The sequence below is a fragment of the Coregonus clupeaformis genome, chromosome 1 (genome assembly GCF_020615455.1).
Source record: "Coregonus clupeaformis isolate EN_2021a chromosome 1, ASM2061545v1, whole genome shotgun sequence".
Classification (NCBI taxonomy): domain Eukaryota; kingdom Metazoa; phylum Chordata; class Actinopteri; order Salmoniformes; family Salmonidae; genus Coregonus; species Coregonus clupeaformis.
Window position 1 is genome coordinate 19,778,879 of NC_059192.1, and position 24,281 is coordinate 19,803,159.

At 42.6% G+C, this 24,281-nt stretch overlaps 1 pseudogene; it reads right to left on the reverse strand.

The window, feature by feature from the left end:
* Window positions 1–804: 804 nt before the first annotated feature.
* Window positions 805–24,281, reverse strand: part of LOC123492043 — a 95,581-nt pseudogene continuing 72,104 nt past the window's right edge.

Genomic DNA, 24,281 nt, shown 5'->3' on the forward strand with positions numbered 1-24,281 from the left:
GTTTTCTAGAGTGCAGGATAACTTACTGGGCATTCGTAAAGTATTCAGACCCCTTGACCTTTTCCACATTTTGTTACGTTACAGCCTTATTCTAAAATTGATTAAATCGTTTTTTCCCCCTCATCAATCTACACACAATACTCCACAATGACAAAGAAAAAGCAGGTTTTTAGAAATGTTTGCAAATCTATTACAAATTAAAAACTGAAATAGCACATTAACATAAGTATTCAGACCCTTTAGTATGTTTTCTAGAGTGCAGGATAACTTAACCACTGGAGGCTGGTGGCACCTTAATTGGGGAGGATGGGCTCGTGGTAATGGCAGGAGTGGAATAGGTGGAATGGTATCAAATACATCAAAAACATGGTTTCCATGTATTTGATGCCATTCCATGTGCTCCTTTCCAGCGATTATTGTGAGCCGTCCTCCACTCAGCAGCCTCCACTGATTACTTAACTGTGACTAAATCCTCATGTCCAACGTATACATTCAATGATGAGATGTAAATAGTTATATTTTTCTATACAGTATAGTTTAAACAACGTCCATTACATCACAGTCGGTGGAATGCATTGCAACTTCACTTCCTCACTGTTGGGGAGAATTATAAACAGCTGACCTGGGCCCATAAATCAAAACAACCGATTGCTCCTGTTAGAGTAGCACAGGTAGTATTTCTATAGTGTAAGTGTCTGTTACCTGAGAAGAGAGTGATGAAGGAGGACTCAATGTAAGGCAAGATCGTCTAAGCCTGGTAACCATTGGTTAATATGGCAACAGGAGCGACACTTACATAACAGATCTGTTTCAACAAAGACCTTATTTTTATTATCAAGTTCATTTTAGAAGAATCGTACAATCCATGAAATGTGGACATCCTGAGTGAGCTAACTACCACACAAGTGTCACCACTTTACAACAGAGATCCCTTTAGAACAGCAATAAATCACGTGACATATATCCCGATTCTGTACATTTCATGCACCCGTTTCATCATTCTAACCTGCAGGTGTGTGAGGTCCACTGAACTCCTATTTGCCTTGATATCAATCATGATGTCACTGGTGTTTTGCAACTATTTCATACCTCTCCATACAATATGCCAACTGTACCAAGAGTACGAAGAGATGTAATCTATATCGAGAGGCATCGCCGACAATGTGGGAGTAAGCAAACGAGGTATACAGTAAGTTCCCACATCAATAATAGCCATATACCAGCACAACTACTGTAACATGATAAACCTTACTGAAGCTCAATTCCCTTTCAGGCTCTACATGAAAACATCCAGAAAGGGTCGTCTAAAAACTCTGCCCACGAACAACATAACAGAAACGTCTTCCGAATGTTTCAAAACTTCTGAGACCTCTGAAAACCAAATATATTAGTATAAATACTAACGAGATCATCTCTGTGTTCATAATTTACCATCAGACTCGGAATGAGTTCAATCTTAGGCCTGAAAAGGCCTTCGTCAAAGAGAGGCGGTACATGGACTCTGTTCAGGAGGAGAGATGGGCTCTGTCACTTTAAGAGCGGACACCACAGTACTGGCAGACTGTTTATCTAGCTATTTTATCACAGACCAACCCAGCCCTGCTCTGCTCTGACCTACATTCAACCTCTTACTTTAATAAACAACTCCATTGTTAATGGACTGGGCAGAACATTTTCCATGTCCAGTTTGATATCAAAAAGGCAAAAGGTATTTAGAGTGCAAATGCAAGCGCTCTGAAGGCTATACTTGTAATATCACTTTTCACCCAATATTCTACAGAAACAGATTTGTTAAGTATATTGTTAAGAAATACTGAAGCTGAGAGATTACTGGTAGCATGTCTAAACATGTTCAAATATACACACCCTACTGACCACAAACCAATGATAAATGGCAGTTTCACCATTGTGGTTATCTGAGTTCACTCCAGTCCAAATCCCTCCGCGTTTGAAATGGCAATAGTTAACTTCTGCTTCAGTTCTTTTTTGTTTTTGTATGGTGGCAGGCAGATCTGGTTGAAACACGTGTGAGATATAGGCAACCTGGAGAGGAAGAAAAGGTAAATGATAAATTCACATTGTTCACAGATGCTGTTCTGTATAAATCAAATGGCAGCTGAATAAAGGAGGTCTGCTTTTAGTACTTTTCAACATGTTTACAATGAATAAGAAAGAACACATTGAGGACATCTGCAGTATCTCACCAGTCGGTGGAGGCATCAATCTTAGAGATCTTGAAGTTGAGGTCGGCCATTCCTCCCACAGGGACGCGGTCACTTCCTGTTGAGAAGTGGAGCAGCCTCTTCTGGAACTTCAGAGGGAAGGCCAGCACCACGTCCCAGAATGCCCTGACCACATAGACGGAACAACACATTCGATTATTTACTGTAAGGTTAGGGTTAGGCACAATCATTAGGACCTACTTCAATTAAATGCACCATCTGGGATATTTCCTGCTGTTCGATGGTCATTTAGAAACTCAGGATTGCGGCTTTAATATCTATTCGAAATCAGGCCTTTTTACACAATTACTGATATGATGATGGGTTTACAGTACCTGATGGTGGGGTCAGCCTTGCTGTAGCCTTCGTACTGTGCTACCTTCTGCAGCGTGCTCATGTCCAGGTTGGGACTGCCACACACCAGGATCTCCACCTCCTCGGACCTCAGCAACTACAAAACGAGGGACAAGACACAGAGTCACTATCGCGGTAGTCTAACAAGTAAAACTACAGGATATATGAAACTACAGGACACAATGGGATTCCAGTGAAACTGCAGGATTTCACAAGACACCCAGTGTTAGTACCGTGGGAGTTTGTCCATTAAAGCTTGCCTACTGCATGACACAAGACAAGGAGTTACTACCATGTTGGTCTGAATCATGAATCCCTGTTCATTGAACCAATATTGCACTAAAATGTGCACTTAAACAGAGCAGTGCTTGACTATGGTAATATCATAGTAAGGGCATGGGGTGATCAGAGTGCCATATGCATGGATAGTTGTGTCACACACTGTCTAAAGTATTAATCAGACACATTATGCAAGTGTTATCAAGTTGCAAACTTGATACATTTGGCCTCATTTTGCAAACCCTAATAGACATAGTTGCATATTTTCTCTGTATTACTCTGTCCTTGACCACTTTTCAGTCCCACGCAGTCTTCCCAGCTAGCACATTTGGTTCCTTGGAAGTTGTGGGAACATACGTTTTTGGTTTTCCATTGGTTCTGGGGAACGAAGCCATAAGTGTCCTGACCGGTAAAATTGAATGTTTTTAAAACATTCTGAGAACGGAAGTGAACATTTTGCCTTCACTGGGAACGTACATTTTTAGATTGCAGGGTGGTTCTAAGAACGTTTACTATGGTTCCCTGAATGTTTTCCTGAGAGGTTTTATTCAAGTAATTAAATAACATTCTGAGAACATGTTTCAATAAGACTTTTAATAACACTGCTAGCTTAGGTTAACTGTTTTGAACTCCAAGCACAGATAGGGCACATGGAAATTAAATAGCAATAATCATGCAAACACATTTCTTTTTTTATTGTGGCATGGCATCAGTGAGATTTGAACCTATGATCTTCTGTTCGCTAATCATGGAATAGCCCACTGCGCCACCAGGATGGAGCTAGCATGCCATGTTATTTTTTTACTCATACAAAGCTGTTCATTTTAGTCTATTCAAACAGACCCCATTTTAAAGGAAACAAGCACTCATTAAGATCAGATGTGGCCAATTAGTGGGTGCGGCCAACAATCAATCAATCAATCAATTTTATTTTATATAGCCCTTCGTACATCAGCTAATATCTCGAAGTGCTGTACAGAAACCCAGCCTAAAACCCCAAACAGCTAGTAATGCAGGTGTAGAAGCACAGTGGCTAGGAAAAACTCCCTAGAAAGGCCAAAACCTAGGAAGAAACCTAGAGAGGAACCAGGCTATGAGGGGTGGCCAGTCCTCTTCTGGCTGTGCCGGGTGGAGATTATAACAGAACCATGCCAAGATGTTCAAAAATGTTCATAAGTGACAAGCATGGTCAAATAATAATCAGGAATAAATCTCAGTTGGCTTTTCATAGCCGATCATTAAGAGTTGAAAACAGCAGGTCTGGGACAGGTAGGGGGTTCCATAACCGCAGGCAGAACAGTTGAAACTGGAATAGCAGCAAGGCCAGGCGGACTGGGGACAGCAAGGAGTCACCACGGCCGGTAGTCCCGACGTATGGTCCTAGGGCTCAGGTCTCTCAGTTGGCTTTTCATAGCCGATCATTAAGAGTTGAAAACAGCAGGTCTGGGACAGGTAGGGGTTTCGTAACCGCAGGCAGAACAGTTGAAACTGGAATAGCAGCAAGGCCAGGCGGACTGGGGACAGCAAGGTGTCAGCATGCCCGGTAGTCCTGACGTATGGTCCTAGGGCTCAGGTTCTCAGAGAGAAAGAGAGAACGAGAGAATTAGAGAGAGCATACTTAAATTCACACAGGACACTGGATAAGACAGGAGAAGTACTCCAGGTATAACCAACTAACCCCAGCCCCCGACACATAAACTACTGCAGCATAAATACTGGAGGCTGAGACAGGAGCGGTCCGGAGACACTGTGGCCCCATCCGAAGAAACCCCCGGACAGGGCCAAACAGGAAGGATATAACCCCACCCACTCTGCCAAAGCACAGCCCCCGCACCACTAGAGGGATATCCTCAACCACCAACTTACAATCCTGAGACAAGGCCCGAGTATAGCCCACAGAGGTCTCCACCACAGCACAAACCAAGGGGGCGCCAACCCAGACAGGAAGATCACGTCAGTAACTCAACCCACTCAAGTGACGCACCCCTCCTAGGGGACGGCATGAAAGAGCACCAGCAAGCCAGTGACTCAGCCCCTGTAACAGGGTTAGAGGCAGAGAACCCCAGTGGAGAGAGGGGAACCGGCCTGGCAGAGACAGCAAGGGCTGTTCGTTGCTCCAGAGCCTTTCCGTTCACCTTCACACTCCTGGGCCAGACTACACTCAATCATATGACCTACTGAAGAGATAAGTCTTCAGTAAAGACTTAAAGGTTGAGACCCGAGTCTGCGTCTCTCACATGGGTAGGCAGACTGTTCCATAAAAATGGAGATCTATAGGAGAAAGCCCTGCCTCCCGCTGTTTGCTTAGGAAATTCTAGGGACAATTAGGAGGCCTGCGTCTTGTGACCGTAGCGTACGTATTGGTATGTACGGCAGGACCAACTCGGAAAGATAGGTAGGAGCAAGCCCATGTAACGCTTTATAGGTTAACAGTAAAACCTTGAAATCAGCCCTTGCCTTAACAGGAAGCCAGTGTAGGGAAGCTAGCACTGGAGTAATATGATCAAATTTCTTGGTTCTAGTCAGGATTCTAGCAGCCGTATTTAGCACTAACTGAAGTTTATTTAGTGCTTTATCCGGGTAGCCGGAAAGTAGAGCATTGCAGTAGTCTAACCTAGAAGTAACAAATGCATGGATTAATTTTTCTGCATCATTTTTGGACAGAAAATTTCTGATTTTTGCAATGTTACGTAGATGGAAAAAAGCTGTCCTTGAAACAGTCTTGATATGTTCGTCAAAAGAGAGATCAGGGTCAAGAGTAACGCCGAGGTCCTTCGCAGTTTTATTTGAGACGACTTTACAACCATCAAGATGAATTGTCAGATTTAACAGAAGATCTCTTTGTTTCTTGGGACCTAGAACAAGCATCTCTGTTTTGTCCGAGTTTAAAAGTAGAAAGTTTTCAGCCATCCACTTCCTTATGTCTGAAACACAGGCTTCTAGCGAGGCAATTTTGGGGCTTCACCATGTTTCATTGAAATGTACAGCTGTGTGTCATCCGCATAGCAGTGAAAGTTAACATTATGTTTTCGAATAACATCCCCAAGAGGTAAAATATATAGTGAAAACAATAGTGGTCCTAAAACGGAACCTTGAGGAACACCGAAATGTACAGTTGATTTGTCGGAGGACAGACCATTCACAGAGACAAACTGATATCTTTCCGACAGGTAAGATCTAAACCAGGCCAGAACTTGTCCGTGTAGACCAATTTGGGTTTCCAGTCTCTCCAAAAGAATGTGGTGATCGATGGTGTCAAACACACCTGAACACACTTAACATGGGAAGATAAGGCGTTGCTCTGCTTTCTTGATATCTCAGTCAAATGTCCAGTTGTGTGGTCAGGTGCGGCAAATAAGCATATAGGCAAATTACAATTGGTCCAAAACAGAGCAGCACGTATTGCACTTAGATGTACACAGAGGGCGAATGTCAATGACATGCATGTCAATCTTTTCTGGCTTAAAGTTGAGGAGAGATTGACTGCATCACTATTGGTCTTTGTGCGAGGTGTTGATGTGTTGAAGGTTCCGAACTGTCTGTTCAAGCAGTTGGCACACAGTTCGGACACTCATCAGTACCACACAAGACATGCAACCAGAGGTCTCTTCACAATCCCTAGGTCCAGAACAGAGGCTGGGAAACACACAGTATTAAATAGAGCCATGACTAAATGGAACTCTTTGCCACCCCATGTAACTCAAACTAGCAATAAAAACAGATTTTAAAAAACAGATAAAAGACGGGGACTGTGAAGAGACATTTTTCATGCATTTTGTATAGTATTTTGCATTGTATTATGTATGTGATACGTGGTTGGGATACGACTGTGATATGTGGTTGTCTCGTTTGGCTATCTTAAGATGAATGCACTAGCTGTGGGTCGCTCTGGATGGGAGTGTCCGCTGAATGGCTAAATTGTAATGTAAATGTAGTGCTATGCATATTTATGTATATTATGTATTTTATTTGTTGTGTTGTTTCCTGTTTGGACCCCAGGAACAGTAGCCGCTGCCTCGGATCCTAATAAATACTAAATTATAGAGGATAGCGAGAGTTTTGTTGACGCTGAGAACGGACTATGTATGTTTTTAAATAACATTCTTAGAATGTTCTTTGAACGTTACTAATGTTTTCTTGTGTTTTTTATGGAGTTTTCTTAATGTTCTGAGAACATGAATTCAAATAGAACACGAGGAAACCTGCAGAAAACGTTATACTGAAGTACTGAAATTCCCACAGAAGAATGTAGTTTCTTAACGTTCTCTGAATGTTCTGAGAACATTACTTTAAATAGAACCATGAGGAAACCTGTAGAAAAAATGTTATGCTGAAGTACTGAAATTCCCACCTAAGAAACATATGGTTCTCAGAACGTTATGTGCTAGCTGGGTATCCTGCACCATTCCCAGAACATTGTGGCAAGGTTATATGCCAAATAACCATAGGACAACCACGCTCTCACCAAGCGTTAAGAAACATATGGTTCTCAGAACGTTGTGTGCTAGCTGGGTTATCACATCATGACTCCACTTTATCCAAACACACCCAGACAGTAGTGTCAGACAGTAGGGTCAGGCAGTGCACGGTCTGCAAGACTGCCTCACAGCAGCACAGTTTCACCTTGTTCACGAAGCGCAAACAGAAATGCAACCCGATGACTAGCTAGCGCAAGCCAAGCCAATGGCCAGATCCAGCTAAGGTATAGAGTTCCTGAAGAATCTGGGACAGACCAAACCGTGGTCTGCCACACCCCCTTTCCCCCCTTTCCCCTCTCTCCCCCATCTTCTCTCTCTCCCATCACCCCACCAGGCAGCCAGTGAGTTATTACTGTCACAGCAGTGTTGCATAATCAATGCGAGCGTAGACAACCATTGCGTAACTGTATCAAGGAGCTTTCATTGGCGTGGGGCCATGTGGGGGCTAAAGCTGACTTTTCCTACATGTACAGTATGAGCCTGTTCATATGAGCATGCACTGCCTTGGGAAGCTAAGAGGAAAAGTCTCCTGAGAGAACTAATAGATTGCACTAACAGAACTAAAAATAGAACCAGTACTGCACGTATCGCACTACTGGAAAGTTCTATGTTGGTGCTGATGCAACAAAAGCTGAAGAAGACCATATTAAGTAGGAAGTCCTACCAAGATTGAGACAGGGATTTTTGTTTTAGGCTCAGTGCAAAAACAAAAAGCTCAGGGACATTTGTCATTTCAGACCCATCAAGTTTAGTCATTGTGACAAATTACATAGTATTTCTGATTCTGATATTGCATTGTATTGTATGCTGTTGAAAATGATATTCCTGGTACATGCATATTAGATTGCTATTTTTGTGATTATTTTCTATCTACAGTATTCAAAATGGATGGACTCAGCAGGCATGCTAAAATTGCTGCACAGGGAAAAGAACATAACTAATGTTTAACTGTGGTTTGTGGTTGGTTCAGCTGTGGCATACATACCAACTCTGGCATTCCGTGACACGTACACCAAACAGATAACTGAACAGTCAAATATTTGTTTTTGCAGGTCCAGACAGTTACCAATGACCGCAATAAAACAATGAGGGAAATGTCCATCCCTGAGCTCAGCGCTGTCAGCTCATCTGACAGTTAATTGCAGTACCCGAGTCTGTTTTAATCTTGTCCATTTTAATTGATTCTAATTTATTGATTACTTGGTGTAGTCCAGGGGTACTCAAATACTATCTGAAAAGGTCCAGTCACACACATTTCCTAGGTGGCAAAGGTCCGGATTGATATTGCCATTTATCAGTGCAATAACAAACTCCGACCCCAACACAAGCACTGTCCAAGACACAAACTGATTACACTCCTCTTGTTGGTGGAGAGAAAATGTTGTAGATTTGAAGCTTATTTCCTGCAATTCTAAAAAAATGTTGCCACAGGGCAGAGAGAACATTTAGCAGTAAAAAAAAAAAAATCCTGCAATTCTACACATTTTGCCATGTCTTAATGTGTTCATATGTTATCTGAGTGACTCAAACATTACAACAAAATCATATTTTTTTGACGGGGACCCGCGGTCCGTCCGGGTCTGGATACGGACCTTCGGCCCGCCTATAGAAGATGGTTGGTGTGGTCCATCTTTCACTCATTGCTAGTTCCACAATATGCCGATCGGTTTCTGTCAGCAGGTCAGTGAGGCAACAGTTAATTAACTAATGGGAAAGAAACTGATAATGACCAGAGAGAGACAGATCCTCCCATGTCAAACCATGCAACTCTAACCCTAAAGCCGGGCTGGTTCTGCATGAATACAGCAGCTTTGTGGTCTGTCTGATTGATATTCGTGGAAGGACATCACTCTCGTCATTTACTGTGGTTCCCACGTACACTTTCTATAGGCCACTCATATGAGCCTCCCCATTCGAGCCCTGGTTACTGAGTGGAGACAGAGCACACACAAAACCCCTGTTAGGAGGCCTATGTCAAGAGAAGGGGAGGGGAGCTCTGTGAACATATTTAGCAGGCAGCGAGGAACAGTACACTCACTCACACACATGCATGCACTCACAGTTGTGTGCGTGCACACGCACACACACCCTCGTGCACACACAGCCGAACCCCAACTCCTCATTGCCTCTCTGTAAAATGCAAAATGGACCTCACGTTCCTCCTTATGCTGCCTAATCAGGAACTTTCTACAGGAGTTGACTAAACTCTCTGCTATTGACACTTCAAACAGGACCAGCTGGCACTGAAACGCAGCACAAGAAATGATGTCCTCTCACTTTCAGTGATACTGATACACACTAAAAAATAATGGTTCTAAATAGTACCAGATAGGGGTTCTTTGGCTTGTAACCCTAGCGGAACCCTTTTTGGTGCTACCTAGAACCCTTTTTTGAAGGTTCTATAAAGAACCATGCTCATAACATTCTAAATGGAACCTGTATGGTCTTATAAAGAACCCTTTCCTACGGTTCTATAAAGAACCATTAAAATGTTTCTATATAGTACCAAAAAAGGATTCCGCTATGGTTACAACCCTTTTTGGGGCTATTTACAACCCTTTTTTATGGTTTTTTTTGTCACACCAATTAGGATTCATTTATTAATTCATTTTGACATTAAAAGTCTTGACATTCTTACCATCAAAGTGTCGGAGGCGCACACACTGTGGAAGCCATAGTAGAAGGTAGTAAACTGCCTGCAAATGGACTTATTCAGCAGGAAATCTACGTACAGCTGGACATACTCTGCAAAGACAAGAGTAATCAAACAATCATCTATGAGAGAAAACAAATGCCACATAGTCTGAAAGGCAGTGTACTGTTAGATATCCCAAGCTACTGCAGGACAGTGGCCTTTTCTCTGGCTCCTGTCTACTCCTCACTTACCCTTCCTGTTCTGGTTGGTGACAGAAATCTTATCTCCTCCCGGTTTCAGATTGTAGGACTTGATCACACCTATTTCTTCCTGCGACACCTAAAATGACATTCATCACATTAGTGGAGCACTTCCCTTGTGCTGTGACAGTATGTATTAAAATGATGTCAAATATATTATGTTTCATAAGTGTTATTGTGAATAAGAATGTGTTTTCCTAACCTGAAAAGTCGTACAGAAGTCCTCCTCCACGTTGCCTTCATAGCTGAGAAGTTCTGCCAGCCCATGAGAAAGATCCTGAAACACAAGACCAAATCGATAAGCATTGCTTTTTATATAGATTGCAACCAATATTTATGAAGTATATATAACTTCTTCTTCTTCTTCTTCTTCTTCTTCTAAATCTGTAAAGGCTAACTAGAAAAAAGCCTAAGAGGAAGAAAAAAACATCTTGCCATTTGAAAGTGCCACGGTGGAAACTTCTGCCTCATACAGCACAGAACACTATTTTCATAGAATGTTTTATGGAGGAAAATCTGACTTCATTTTGTTATTGATACATCTAATGACTGACTTCTTTTTTTTATAGCATTGTAAGACCAAACAACAAGAACACCATGTAAAGCCTTTGCCACTACACAATCTAGAACACGTATTGAGGAAACAAAATTATATAAAACCATTATATGGTGTATGCATTGTGCATGATTTGTTGTTGTTGATTTTATTAGGATCCCCATTAGTGCCACAAAGAGGACCTTGGGAAAATTACAACTGGTCCAGAACAAGGCAGCGAGGCTGGCCCTTAAATGTACACGTAGAGCTAACATTATTAATATGCATGTCAGTCTCTCATGGCTCAAAGTAGAGGAGAGACAGACTTCATCACTACTTGTTTTTGTAAGAAGTGTTGACATGCTGAATGCACCGAGGTGTCTGTTTAAACTACTAGCACACAGCTCAGCCACCCATGCATACCCCACAAGACATGCCACCAGAGGTCTCTTCACAGTCCCCAAGTCCAGAACAAACTATGGGAGGCGCACAGTACTACATAGAGCCATGACTACATGAAACTCTATTCCACATCAAGTAACACACGCAAGCAGTAGATACACCTTATGGAACAGCAGGAAGAGACACAAACAAAGGTACAGACACATGCATACACACACACGATAAAATATGCACTATACACACGCCTACACAGGGATTTTGGATTGTAGATATGTGGTTGTAGAGTAGTGGCCTGAGGGCACACACTTAATGTGTTGTGAATGTATTTTAATGTTTTTAAAATTGTATAACTGCCTTAATTTTACTGGACCCCAGGAAGAGTAGCTGCTGCCTTGGTGATCCATAATAAATACAAATACAAATACAAATTAGCCGACGCCAATGGCGACAGCTAGTCTTACTGGGGTCCGACACTTAACGACAAATACATTACAGACAAAATACTTCACAATTTACAAACATTTAAAAACATTAACATGTATAGTCCCGTGTAGCTCAGTTGGTAGAGCATGGCATTTGCAATGCCAGGGTTGTGGGTTCGTTTCCCACGGGGGGCCAGTATGAAAAAAAGAAAATTTGGAAGAAAATGTATGCACTCACTAACTGTAAGTCGCTCTGGATAAGAGCGTCTGCTAAATGACGTAAATGTATTGTGTGTGTGTGTGTGTGTGTGTGTGTGTGTGTGCATCTATCAGTTACACATACATTATATATACAAAAGTATGTGGACACCCCTTCAAGTTGGTGGATTCAACTATTTCAGCCACACCCATTGCTGACAGGTGTATAAAATCGAGCACACAGCCATGCAATCTCCATAGAAAAACATTGGCAGTAGAATGGCCTTACTGAAGAGCTCAGTGACTTTCAATGTGGCACCGTCATAGGATGCCACCTTTCCAACAAGTCAGTTTGTCTGTTTGTTTCTGCCCTGCTAGAGCTGCCCCGGTCAACTGTAAGTGCTGTTATTGTGAAGCTGAAACGTCTAGGAGCAACAACGGCTCAGCCTGCGAAGTGGTAAGCCACACATGCTCACAGAACAGGACCGCCGAGTGCTGAAGCGCACAGCGCGTAAAAATCTTCTGTCCTTGGTTTCAACACTCACTACAGAGTTCCAAACTGCCTCTGGAAGCAATGTTCGACGGAAGCTTAATGAAATGGGTTTACATGGCCGAGCAGCCGCACACAAACCTAAAATCACCATGCGCAATGCCAAGCGTCAACTGGAGTCGTGTAAAGCTCGCCGCCATTGGACTCTGGAGCAGTGGAAACACGTTCTCTGGAGTGATGAATCACGCTTCACCATCTGGCAGTCCGACTAACAAATCTGGGTTTGGTGGATGCCAGGAGAACTCTACCTGTCCGAATGCATAGTGGCAACTGTAAAGTTTGGTGGAGGAGGAATAATGGTCTGGGGCTGTTTTTCATGGTTCGGGCTAGGTCCCTTAGTTCCAGTGAAGGGAAATCTTAACACTACAGCATTCAATTAAATTCTAGACGATTCTGTGCTTCCAACTTTGTGGCAACAGTTTGGGGAAGGCCCTTTCCTGTTTCAACATGACAATGCCCCCGTGCACAAAGCGAGGTAAATACAGATATGGTTTGTCGAGATCGGTGTGGAAGAACTTGACTGGCCTGTACAGAGCCCTGACCTCAACCCCATCGAACACCTTTGGGATGAATTGGAATGCCGACTGCGAGCCAGGCCTAATCGGCCAACATCAGTGCCTGACCTCACTAATGCTCTTGTGGCTAAATGGAAGCAAGTCCCTGCAGCAATGTTCCAACATCTAGTGGAAAGCTTTCCCAGAAGAGTGGAGGCTGTTATAGCAGCAAAGGGGGGACCAACTCCATATTAATGCCCATGATTTTGGAATGAGATGTTCGACGAGCACGAGTCCACATACTTTTGGTAATGTAGTGTACATGTCAGTACATCACACAAAAAGTAGGTCACATGGGGGAGAGGCGTTGTGCCGTGAGGTGTTGCTTTATTTGTTTTTTTAAACCAAGATTGCTGTTCACGCATTATGAGATGGGAGTTCACTTCCGCTATATAAGATGGAAGGGAGTTCCATGCACTCATGGCTCTGTATAATACTGTACATTTCCTTGAATTTGTTCTGGACTTGGGGACTGTGAAAAGACCCCTGGTGGCATGTCTGGTGGGGTAAGTGTGTGTGTCAGTGCTGTGTTTAAGTTGACTATGCAAACAATTTGGAATTTCTAACACATTAATGTTTCTTATAAACACAAGGACCGATGCAGTCAGTCTTTCCTCAACTCTTAGCCAAGAGAGACTGGCATGCATAGTATTAATATTAGCCCTCTGATTACACTGAAGAGTAAGACGTGCCGCTCTGTTCTGGGCCAGCTGCAGCTTAACTACTGTAGGTCTTTCTTTGCAGCACTTGACCGTATGACTGGACAATAATCAAGATAAGACAAAACTAGAGCCTGCAGGACTTGCTTTGTGGAGTGTGTTGTAAAAAAAGCAGCACATCTCTTTATCATGGACAGATCTCTCCCCATCTTTACAACCATTGAATCAATATGTTTTGACCATGACAGTTTACAATCTAAGGTAACACCAAGTAATTTAGTCTCCTCAATGTGGTCAACAGCCACACCATTCATTACCAGATTCACCTGAGGTCTAGAACTTAGGGAATTATTTGTACCAAATACAATGACATCACTGTGATTATGCTATTCCAATCCATACCTCAGAACATAGTCACATAAAATACATTTTATAATGCAAAAGCAATCATTTGAAGAACAATTACATGTGTTTGACGTCAGTGCTGGGCAGTCTTTTTAAAGAACTTGTGCTGGCTTTTTCCCTGCCCTCCTCCAATTTAGGTAAAAGTATTCAACAGAGGCCGTTATGTAAGCTAAGACAAGGCCAACTGCCCAGTAAAAACCAACATCTGGCAAGGCTGCGCAGCGCAATGAGATGCATACTGAATAAAAAGCTACACAATTACACCAAACGCAGTTTAATACTAGTCTTAGTGACAGTAATGTATTGTGTGCATACAAGTAAACAGTATATGATTAACATAGATTTAGTTTGTTTTGAGTTTGTAGAAATCGCAAGTGGCGATGTGCAAAAGTTAGGCTTGAGTGCCCTCTGCTGGTGAATATTGGAAGATGTCAGTCCTTCAATCACTTTCACTAGCAACTCAAAAATCTACATATTATGTGAAACTACAGGATTATATAAGGAAATATTATATCAACCAAGCATAACATTGATGGCAATTGCACAACATGTCATGCCACATGAAGTGTATCTCTCCTCTCCATCTCTCCTACCTAGACAGCTAACTACAGCTGGCATTCTTGAACCCACTTGATCAATAAAAAAAAGCTGCCATCACCAAGAGCGCTTCACCAGCAGTGTTGGACTGCTAGGTGTGACATCTGTGGGCAAGAATCTATCACTGGTGTGTCTCAGGTGATGGTTGGAGTCCAGCTTGGCACCTCTGAGACCTAGCTACATCACTCCCATCTCACCTTGGCAGCAGCTACACTGTTATGAGACTGGTGGCAGGGTGAGACTGGGACTATATGGAGTGTGAACCTGGTTGATTATCTCACAGTCCTGTGACGCACGCATCAATAGCACAATATATGACTCCCTAAACTACAAGCATATTACTGATGTTATGATGCCTGAATTCCTTCACATATTGTTCAGCTATAAGTAGGAACAGGGGCATATTGGAGTTATTTTTAACACACTCTATATAACTTCTTAGTCTAGCAACCGTACATCCATATTCAGATACTGTACAAATCAACACTTTACCCGTCAGAGAAAATCTGAATCATTCTAAAATGGTCCTCTCATAAGCGTCACATCCATTCATTTGATTGTATAAATACATATAAAGAGGAGTATTTTGCAAGTATACAAATGTTCCTTTGACCACTGCAAGCAATATTATTGTACTTGTGATCGTTACAAGAAGAGTGCAGTGTAATGGTAAAGAATGCCAGTGAGAGAGCTGAATCAGAGCTTGTGTTGTGTACATACAGGCATGACCTGCTGCAGGTCGTCCAGGGTGAGGGTCGCCATGCCAACGGGGGAATCGGGGTCACACGGCACCACGGGCGGGGTCAGCAGCTTCTTGTAGACACAGGGGGGGAAGCTGATGTCCAAGGTGATGCTGTTGTAGACAGCCAGGCCCATGAGCTGACACATAAAGTTAAGGGTGTATCAAAGTCTTAAGGTAAGGCGGTAATCACAGATCCTTTACAATAGAAAGCAATTATCTTCAACCCCAAATGACTCAAAGTTATCATTAAGAGAACTCATATACACCACTAGATGAACAGAATAAAATGTGGTTAGTTATATTCATTTAATGTAGCATAGCAGTATTGTGCTTCTGATTTCTTCATACATTGTAACGACAGCATTTTATACCAGCTTCACAGACCATGCAGCGTGTGCTGATGATCACAATCATCACTCGATTAACACAGCATTTTATACCAGCTTCACAGACCCTGCAGCGTGTGCTGATGATCACAATCATCACTCGATTAACACAGCATTTTATACCAGCTTCACAGACCATGCAGCGTGTGCTGATGATCACAATCATCACTCGATTAACACAGCATTTTATACCAGCTTCACAGACCCTGCAGCGTGTGCTGATGATCACAATCATCACTCGATTAACACAGCATTTTATACCAGCTTCACAAACCCTGCAGCGTGTGCTAATGATCACAATCATCACTCGATTAACACAGCATTTTATACCAGCTTCACAGACCCTGCAGCGTGTGCTGATGATCACAATCATCACTCGATTAACACAGCATTTTATACCAGCTTCACAGACCCTGCAGCGTGTGCTGATGATCACAATCATCACTCGATTAACACAGCATTTTATACCAGCTTCACAGACCCTGCAGCGTGTGCTGATGATCACAATCATCACTCGATTAACACAGCATTTTATACCAGCTTCACAGACCCTGCAGCGGCTGCTAATGATCACAATCATCACTCGATTAACACAGCATTTTTCCCATGTATATTGGCTAGTAGCAAATCTGAAGAGGGAATATAAACAGCAGGTGTATTATGCGTTTACAATGAAACTCCTAAAGCGGTTCCAGCTGCTTCTGGCAGATCTCAATTCATGTGTCGTCCATATGGAACTTCTGTGGGAAAGGCTAAAGCTGCAGAGCTCCCTAGCTTGCTAAATAGATAAAGAGAGTTTGGGAAAATCCTTCAAGTTATATTGGCGCAGACTTGGGGAAAATTCCATGGGAACTGAGAGGCGGAGAATGAAACACAGACCGCTGCAGCCAGACCTGCAGCCCACAAAATAAGACATAACAAAACCTTTCAGTTTCTATCACTATCTCTCCCTGCATTGTTTGTCACCCTGCCCTCCCTGTGGTGTTGGTTAAACAGTTTCAGACAGAGACACATAGCCACTTCAGTGTCTGTCAGTGTGCAGTAATTCTAACTGAGTGGCTGACAGACTGAGTGAGGTGGAAGGGGTGCGGGGTATGTGGGTGGACTAGCTCAGGCTGGCTGAACATGCCTCAGGCATGGAGGGGGCAGCAGACAATAGAGAGAGATAAGATCAGCACACAGCCCTGGCTCCTGGCTACTGGCTGCCTCTGTGTCTGCCTCATCACTTGTGATTGTGCAACTTGGCGAGATTCGAGTCAGCCGTACCCAAGGGGAGAGCCACGTGCGCACAAGCTGTGACTCCCCACGCATGACTGCTAGGGTTCATCACTGGAGAAACACTGACTATCGTCTCTGCAGAACACCTGGAAAGTGCTGAATACATGGTAGTGTCATTCCACCAATAGAGTGCCCTTTGGGTAGTGTTATTTTGTTTAAAAAAATAATATACTGTATATATTTCACCTCATTTTTAAAGTAGACTCAGCGATATAACATAGGTGCAGAAAGTAAACAGCATAGTGGGTCAATTTCTGCAACAATTCATTTCTCAACTTCTCCGCTGTTTTGGTCCCGTGGCTATAGCGAACCCATGCACATGCGCAGATACAGTGTGTGACTGTGTGGGAGTCGAAGTCTTGCATCTTGCTCATCTCAATATCTCGGTGCTGCTCGTTTTGCTGAGTCTACCTTTCACATTCTGTCATAAAGAGCACATGTTCAACTTCACAACAAACCTATTTTCCCATCTACATAGGTTAAATTAATAAAAATGACTATAAAAAGGTGACAATTAAAGTAACAGGGTTGACTGTAACAGGCTTGACAATTTCATCTTAAATTAGCCATAAATCCCATTGTGACAGGGAGAATGGAAGCTTGTTGTGTGCAACAGGGAGGGGCAATTGAACGCAAACTTCACCCCCCCAAAATGTACTTGTTAAAACATTTCTAGTCTGTATATCTATGGGTAACAGGGTTTTCTGCCACAAAACCCCAGAAAATGCCCCAAAATAGTAGGACCAGCTCACCTGCTTTTAAAACTATGATTTGACTATTAGATGTTCATTGTTTCTTCTGAAAAAATAATTTTAAAAGGAATAGTTTTACCATATTAAAAAGAGTTCAGTTCACGTAACAGGGTTGACCTTAAACCTGAGGGACAAATGTAAATGAATCACTAATCACATGAAATAATAATAATCTTGAAATGACTTTGTCAATGCAACAAAATAACTAGGGATTTACAGTTATGGTGAAAACCTGGGAAAATCTGGGTCTTAAATGGGTTCTAATCTTCCAAGAAATCTGACAAACATGATGTGGGACATGTCAAAATTGAGATTTTCAGAGAAAACAACGAATTGATTTGAATGAAAACACACTACTATTGAAATGTTGACATGATTTAGTTAAGTTATAGTGTATGTGTATATGATCTAACTGTTTTATCAAAATAAAACACAATGTCACATGGATAAAAACACATGAATATTCTGCATACTTTAGTTATTCTATTAGATTACATCAGATTGCAACGTGCCAAATAGAAAAGCACTGCAGTGTCTCCTCAGTTTAGAAGATGACAAACTGCAGAATCCCCACAAAATTATAGTCCTAAAACTAAAGCTATCATCTGCAAAGCAGCAATTAACCTGGCATAGGGATAGTGGCGAACCTCAGAGTATCTATGGTAAATGTGCAAAGATTCCCTTAAGTATAGCGCCAGGAGTTCTTCCTCACTACGTGACCTGACTAAAACTCCAGGCGCCAGTTACAGGGTACAACATGAGAATCTGTTTACAGTTCGCGACAAGCTACAACGGTACCTTAAATCACGGTATGGTACAAAAGGATACAACTCCGACCAATCGGAACTCAGAGTAGTTGTCACACTTCCAGCTGCTGAACCAGTGATAGTGGGAATCCTTGAAGAATGTAAACATGCCTTCAGAGAGGAGACACAAATACACTCTGCTTAAACACAACTCCACCCAGACATGACATAGACATAGAACACAGGCAGATAACAAATGATCAGAATAGAGTACATGGGAATTTCGTTTTTGGACTGCTAGGTCCCAGAACAAATGGGAGTTACTGTAAATAGAATGGTCATCTATTGCAGTGCTATGTATCTGTCCCAGAACATGAACATCGTACATTTTCGTTCTTTTCTTCATTAACGGCTAAATGCAGGTCAGCATTCTTAGTCTGGGTACTGGTTGAGACTTTAGGATGGGGAACAGAAAGCCAGGGCTAAAGGAGAAATACATCTCCTTAACGTATACTGTTATCTATAGAGAAAATAGTATTGTTGCAAACAAAACAGCTGTAACATCTGTTATCTCTATGGCAACGCATATGCCTGATCTGTTTGTCCCATATGTCTCACCGTAGTCTGTGTGAAAGATCTGTCGGATGAGAAGGAGAAACCACTCCTTGGTCAGACCACCCATGTCTAAACCAGCCTCCCCCACAAACGACACTTTCAGCTTCTTCTTCAAGTCTGCTCGGTTTCTAGTCAGCTAAAAGCAGGAGAGCAAATTAAGCTGCGGCCAACTTTCTTGAACTTATCAGACCAAGGCATGCCGCATGTCTGAACTTAAACATATCTCGGATGCTTCAGTTTTGAAATGCACTGCATTGAAAGCAGTGAAATAACTGAATTTACATCAAATTAATTGGCTCTTACATTATTGCATAACATAAATAGCAATCAAGCCTCTCTACCAGGGCTGGGCTGTCTTCCTAAGTCATGTTTTTGTGTGTCTGTTAGATGGGAAATGGTATTACCTCATCCAGTGAGTCACTGACCAGCTGCAGCCGTCTGACTTTGATGTTGAGAAAGAGCAAGCTCATATCCACTCGCTGTCTGCGAGACACTTTGTCCACCAGGCTTTGCTGCAATAAATAACAAGAGCCACTCCTTATGTTGTCTGAGAGGGAGAGCTTATGTTTTCAGTCTGATGCAGTGAGATATACACTGTAAATATTGTTAAACGTCTTGTTCTGGGTTTTTCCTGACTGCAAGAGGGACCGGGAAAAAACTTGAAAACCTATAGAATATACACTCCAACATACATTAATTATGTATATACACAGTATTTAATATATTATATATTATTTAATATACACAGTATTTATATATATATATACATCTTTTTTTAAAAAATATATATACACACAGTGCCTTCGCAAAGTATTCAGACACACAGGCGCCTCACAGGTCCTCAACTGGCAGCTTCATTAAATAGTACCCACAAAACACCAGTCTCAACATCAACAGTGAAGAGGCGACTCCGGGATGCTGACCTTCTAGGCAGAGTTGCAAAGAAAAAGCCATATCCCAGACTGGCCAATAAAAATAAAAGATTAAGATGGGCAGTCTGAGATATGGCTTTTTCTTTGCAACTCTGCCTAGAAGGTCAGCATCCCGAAGTTGCCTCTTCACTGTTGACGTTGAGACTGGTGTTTTGCGGGTACTATTTAATGAAGCTGCCAGTTGAGGACCTGTGAGGCGCCTGTTTCTCAAACTAGACACTCTAATGTATTTGTCCTCTTGCTCAGTTGTGCACCGGGGCCTCCCAATCCTCTTTCTATTCTGGTTAGAGCCAGTTTGCGCTGTTCTGTGAAGGGAGTAGTACACAGCGTTGTACAAGATCTTCAGTTTCTTGGCAATTTCTCGCATGGAATAGCCTTCATTTCTCAGAACAAGAATAGACTGATGAGTTTCAGAAGAAAGTTCCAGCTACAATAGCCATTTACAACATTAACAATGTCTACACTGTATTTCGGATCAATTTGATGTTATTTTAATGGACAAAAAAAATGCATTTCTTTCGAAAAAAATGACATTTCTAAGTGACCCAAACTTTTGAACGGTAGTGTATATATATATAACATGCTCTCCAAGGATGTCAGGGACAAGATTGTAGACCTACACAAGGTCTGAAGTTTGCCAATGAACATCTGAACGATTCAGAGGAGAACTGGGTGAAAGTGTTGTGGTCAGATGAGACCAAAATCGAGCTCTTTGGCATCAACTCAACTCACCGTGTTTGGAGGAGGAAAATGCTGCCTATGACCCCAAGAACACCATCCCCACCGTCAAACATGGAGGTGGAAACATTATGCTTTGGGGGTGTTTTTCTGCTAAGGGGACAGGACAACTTCACCGCATCAAAGGAACGATGGACGGGGCCATGTACCGTCAAATCTTGGGTGAGAACCTCCTTCCCTCAGCCAGGGCATTGAAAATGGGTTGTGGATGGGTGTTCCAGCATGACAATGACCCAAAACACATGGCCAAGGCAACAAAGGAGTGGCTCAAGAAGTGGCACATTAAGGTCCTGGAGTGGCCTAGCCAGTCTCCAGACCTTAATCCCATAGAAAATCTGTGGAGGGAGCTGAAGGTTCGAGTTGCCAAACGTCAGCCTTGAAACCTTAATGACTTGGAGAAGATCTGCAAAGAGAGTGGGACAAAATCCCTCCTGAGATTTGTGCAAACCTGGTGGCCAACTACAAGAAATGTCTGACCTCTGTGATTGCCAACAAGGGTTTTGCCACCAAGAACTAAGTCATGTTTTGCAGAGGGGTCAAATACTTATTTCCCTCATTAAAATGCTAATCAATTTATAACATTTTTGACATGGGTTTTTCTGGATTTTGTTGTTGTTATTCTGTCTCTCACTGTTCAAATAAACCTACCATTAAAATTATACACTGATCATGTATTTTTCAGTGGGCAAACGTACAAAATCAGCAGGGGATCAAATACTTTTTTCCCTCACTGTATATATATATATATATAAAATACAATAATAATAATAATACTTAAAAAATATATTTATATATGAATTCTCTGTACATTAACACTAGGAGGTCAATATGCTAATATAAAGAACAGTAATAGTTAGGCTGAGAATGTGATTCATTGCCTGTGCTACTGTGCATTACAATGACACTATCAAAGATGGACGACAAGGACCTATGTGAGTGAGAAGTGACCTCAGTCTCACCCTGGCCATGCTGATCATCTGCTGTTCCGAGTCCTTCTGGATGATGGCCTTCTTCACCACCGTGGATAGAATGAAGGGGAACTGGCAGAATGTAAACCTGAGGATGGGGAGGAACGGGGAGGAACAGGGAGTGTTTGGTTATCATAGCTTATCACACGGAAATAATGTATTGGTTTCATCAGGGATTGTGTGATTTGTTTGGTTAGTCACTTTAACTCTACCCACGTACATATTACCTCAATTACCTCGACTAACCGGTGCCCCCACACATTGACTCTGTACCGGTACCCCCTGTATATAGCCTCCCTACTGTTATTTTATTTTACTGCTGCTCTTTAATTATTTGTTAATTTTTACTTACCAATTTTTTACTTAACACTTATCTTTCTTAAAACTGCATTGTTGGTTAAGGGCTTATAAGTCAGCATTTCACTGTAAGGTCTACACCTGTTGTATTCGGCGCATGTGGCAAATACAATTTGATTTTGGTGTACGATACCCATTGAAGATCGTATCATATCTGATGTTGCAATCTGACATCATAAACAAAGAATCTGTTGTTCTAATGCTGAAAGCTGACACAAGAGGGAGCTCCTTTATTTACAGGGAAACACAGGAACCGTACCAGCAAGGGGTTGTGGGGAGAATTGAAGAGCACTGGTCAACATAAGCTTTGCTCTGATAATATTGTCATGTCACACCTGGTAGAGTTTCCCTGAGTCTGCCATATGCGATAGTCATCCATGAAGTCAGTGTGGTCCAGCGTGGGGTTGTAGAAGTCAACAAATGGCAGGATGGGGGTGCTGGAAATGACATTTGCTGCATCTACAATGGAGAAAAAGAGAAACAGAAGAATATATCACGTTCTCCTGGAGACTGATATGTTTTCTCCTGACCCTCAAACAACATCTACCCCAGACACATATGGGTAGGAGAACCAGACAAATATGGGTAGATAACCAGACAAATATGGGTAGATAACCAGACAAATATGGGTAGGAGAACCAGACAAATATGGACAGGAGAATTCAATGCCTGTAGAAAGTGCAGTTTAATCCATTACAAGGGATAGACCTAAATCTCCACAACACTACACTAACATCCCCTTGCCCTGACCATTGCCCCAGTCTCAGCTCCCTGTGGGGGTGGAGATAGAAGACGACCTACTCACTGAGGAGGGAGAGGACCTTGGTGGCGGAGGGGATCCACCAGGAGCACTTGGCCATGGGGGGCAGCTCCTCAGGCTTGGCTGGGAACAGACGGGTGGAGATGAAGAGGTGCAGCCGCTCCACCAGCTGTTTGAACCGCTTCTGGGACAGCCTGAGTTAGACAATCATAATCGAAAACAGAGGCATTATCAGCATGGCAAGGAATACATTTTAACTTTCAAAATAGATTGTCTTGTTTGAAAGCTATGACTGCTCAATTCCTACCAACTGCTACTAAAACAATTTGGAAAACGTAATTTATTTATCCTTCCTGGATAAAGAATAACAACATGGCTTTTTTCTGAGGACTGTGCTTACTTTGTGGATAACAACTACAGCCTGAAAAAGCATGGGATTGCATAAGACAGAGGAACAATTCAGACTCTTACTTCTTAAACCAGTGCATCAGGAAATAGTGGTCTGCTTCAGCCAGTGCGGCTATTTGCCTCAGTAAGTGTGCATAGATTACATATGTGGCTGGGCTGGTGCACTGAGGGTTCTGCAACAAAGAGGAGCTTTTTCAGCAGTGGCAGTGCACTTCAAAAAGGAAATAAAGCTTTACAACAGAAGAAGTCTGGCTTCTAATAAAGACTGGCATTACAGAGGAAACCAGACTTTTCTACTTCAAACATGACCTCATCCATTCCCTAGGCAGAGAGAGAGAGACAGAGTGAGAGAGATGGAGAGAGAAGAGAGAGAGAGAGAGAGAGAGAGAGAGAGAGAGAGAGAGAGAGAGAGAGAGAGAGAGAGAGAGAGAGAGAGAGAGAGAGAGAGAGAGAGAGAGAGAGAGAGAGAGAGAGAGAGAGACAGAGACAGAGAGAGACAGAGAGAGAGAGACAGAGACAGAGAGAGACAGAGACAGAGACAGAGAGAGACAGAGAGAGAGAGACAGAGAGACAGAGAGACAGAGAGACAGAGAGAGAGAGAGAGAGAGAGAGAGAGAGAGAGACAGAGAGACAGAGAGACAGAGAGACAGAGAGACAGAGAGACAGAGAGACCGAGAGAGCGAGAGACAGAGAGAGAGTGAGAGCCCAAAGACAAATCATACACTCAATTTAGATTGAGAGAACTGGAGAGACTCAATAACCACAAAAAGTTGTTGGTATGAAAGGGATAGTGTCATGAGCCCTCTCACTCCACTGGGTTACCACCTTAAGTTGTTTCCACTCTGCTCACCACTCTCTCTCTACTCAGCCTAACTAGCTCCACCTGTCCCTGCTCTGCTCGGCTCTAATTACTCTGCCAGCTGCGCTGCATTACCCACTAACCTCTCCCAGTATTTATAGCCCTGTCTTTCAGCTCTCCTTTGTCAGATCGTCTGCAAAGCTCACACCCGGAACCTGTTTGCTCGCGCTTCTGGCTCACCCTGGTTTTG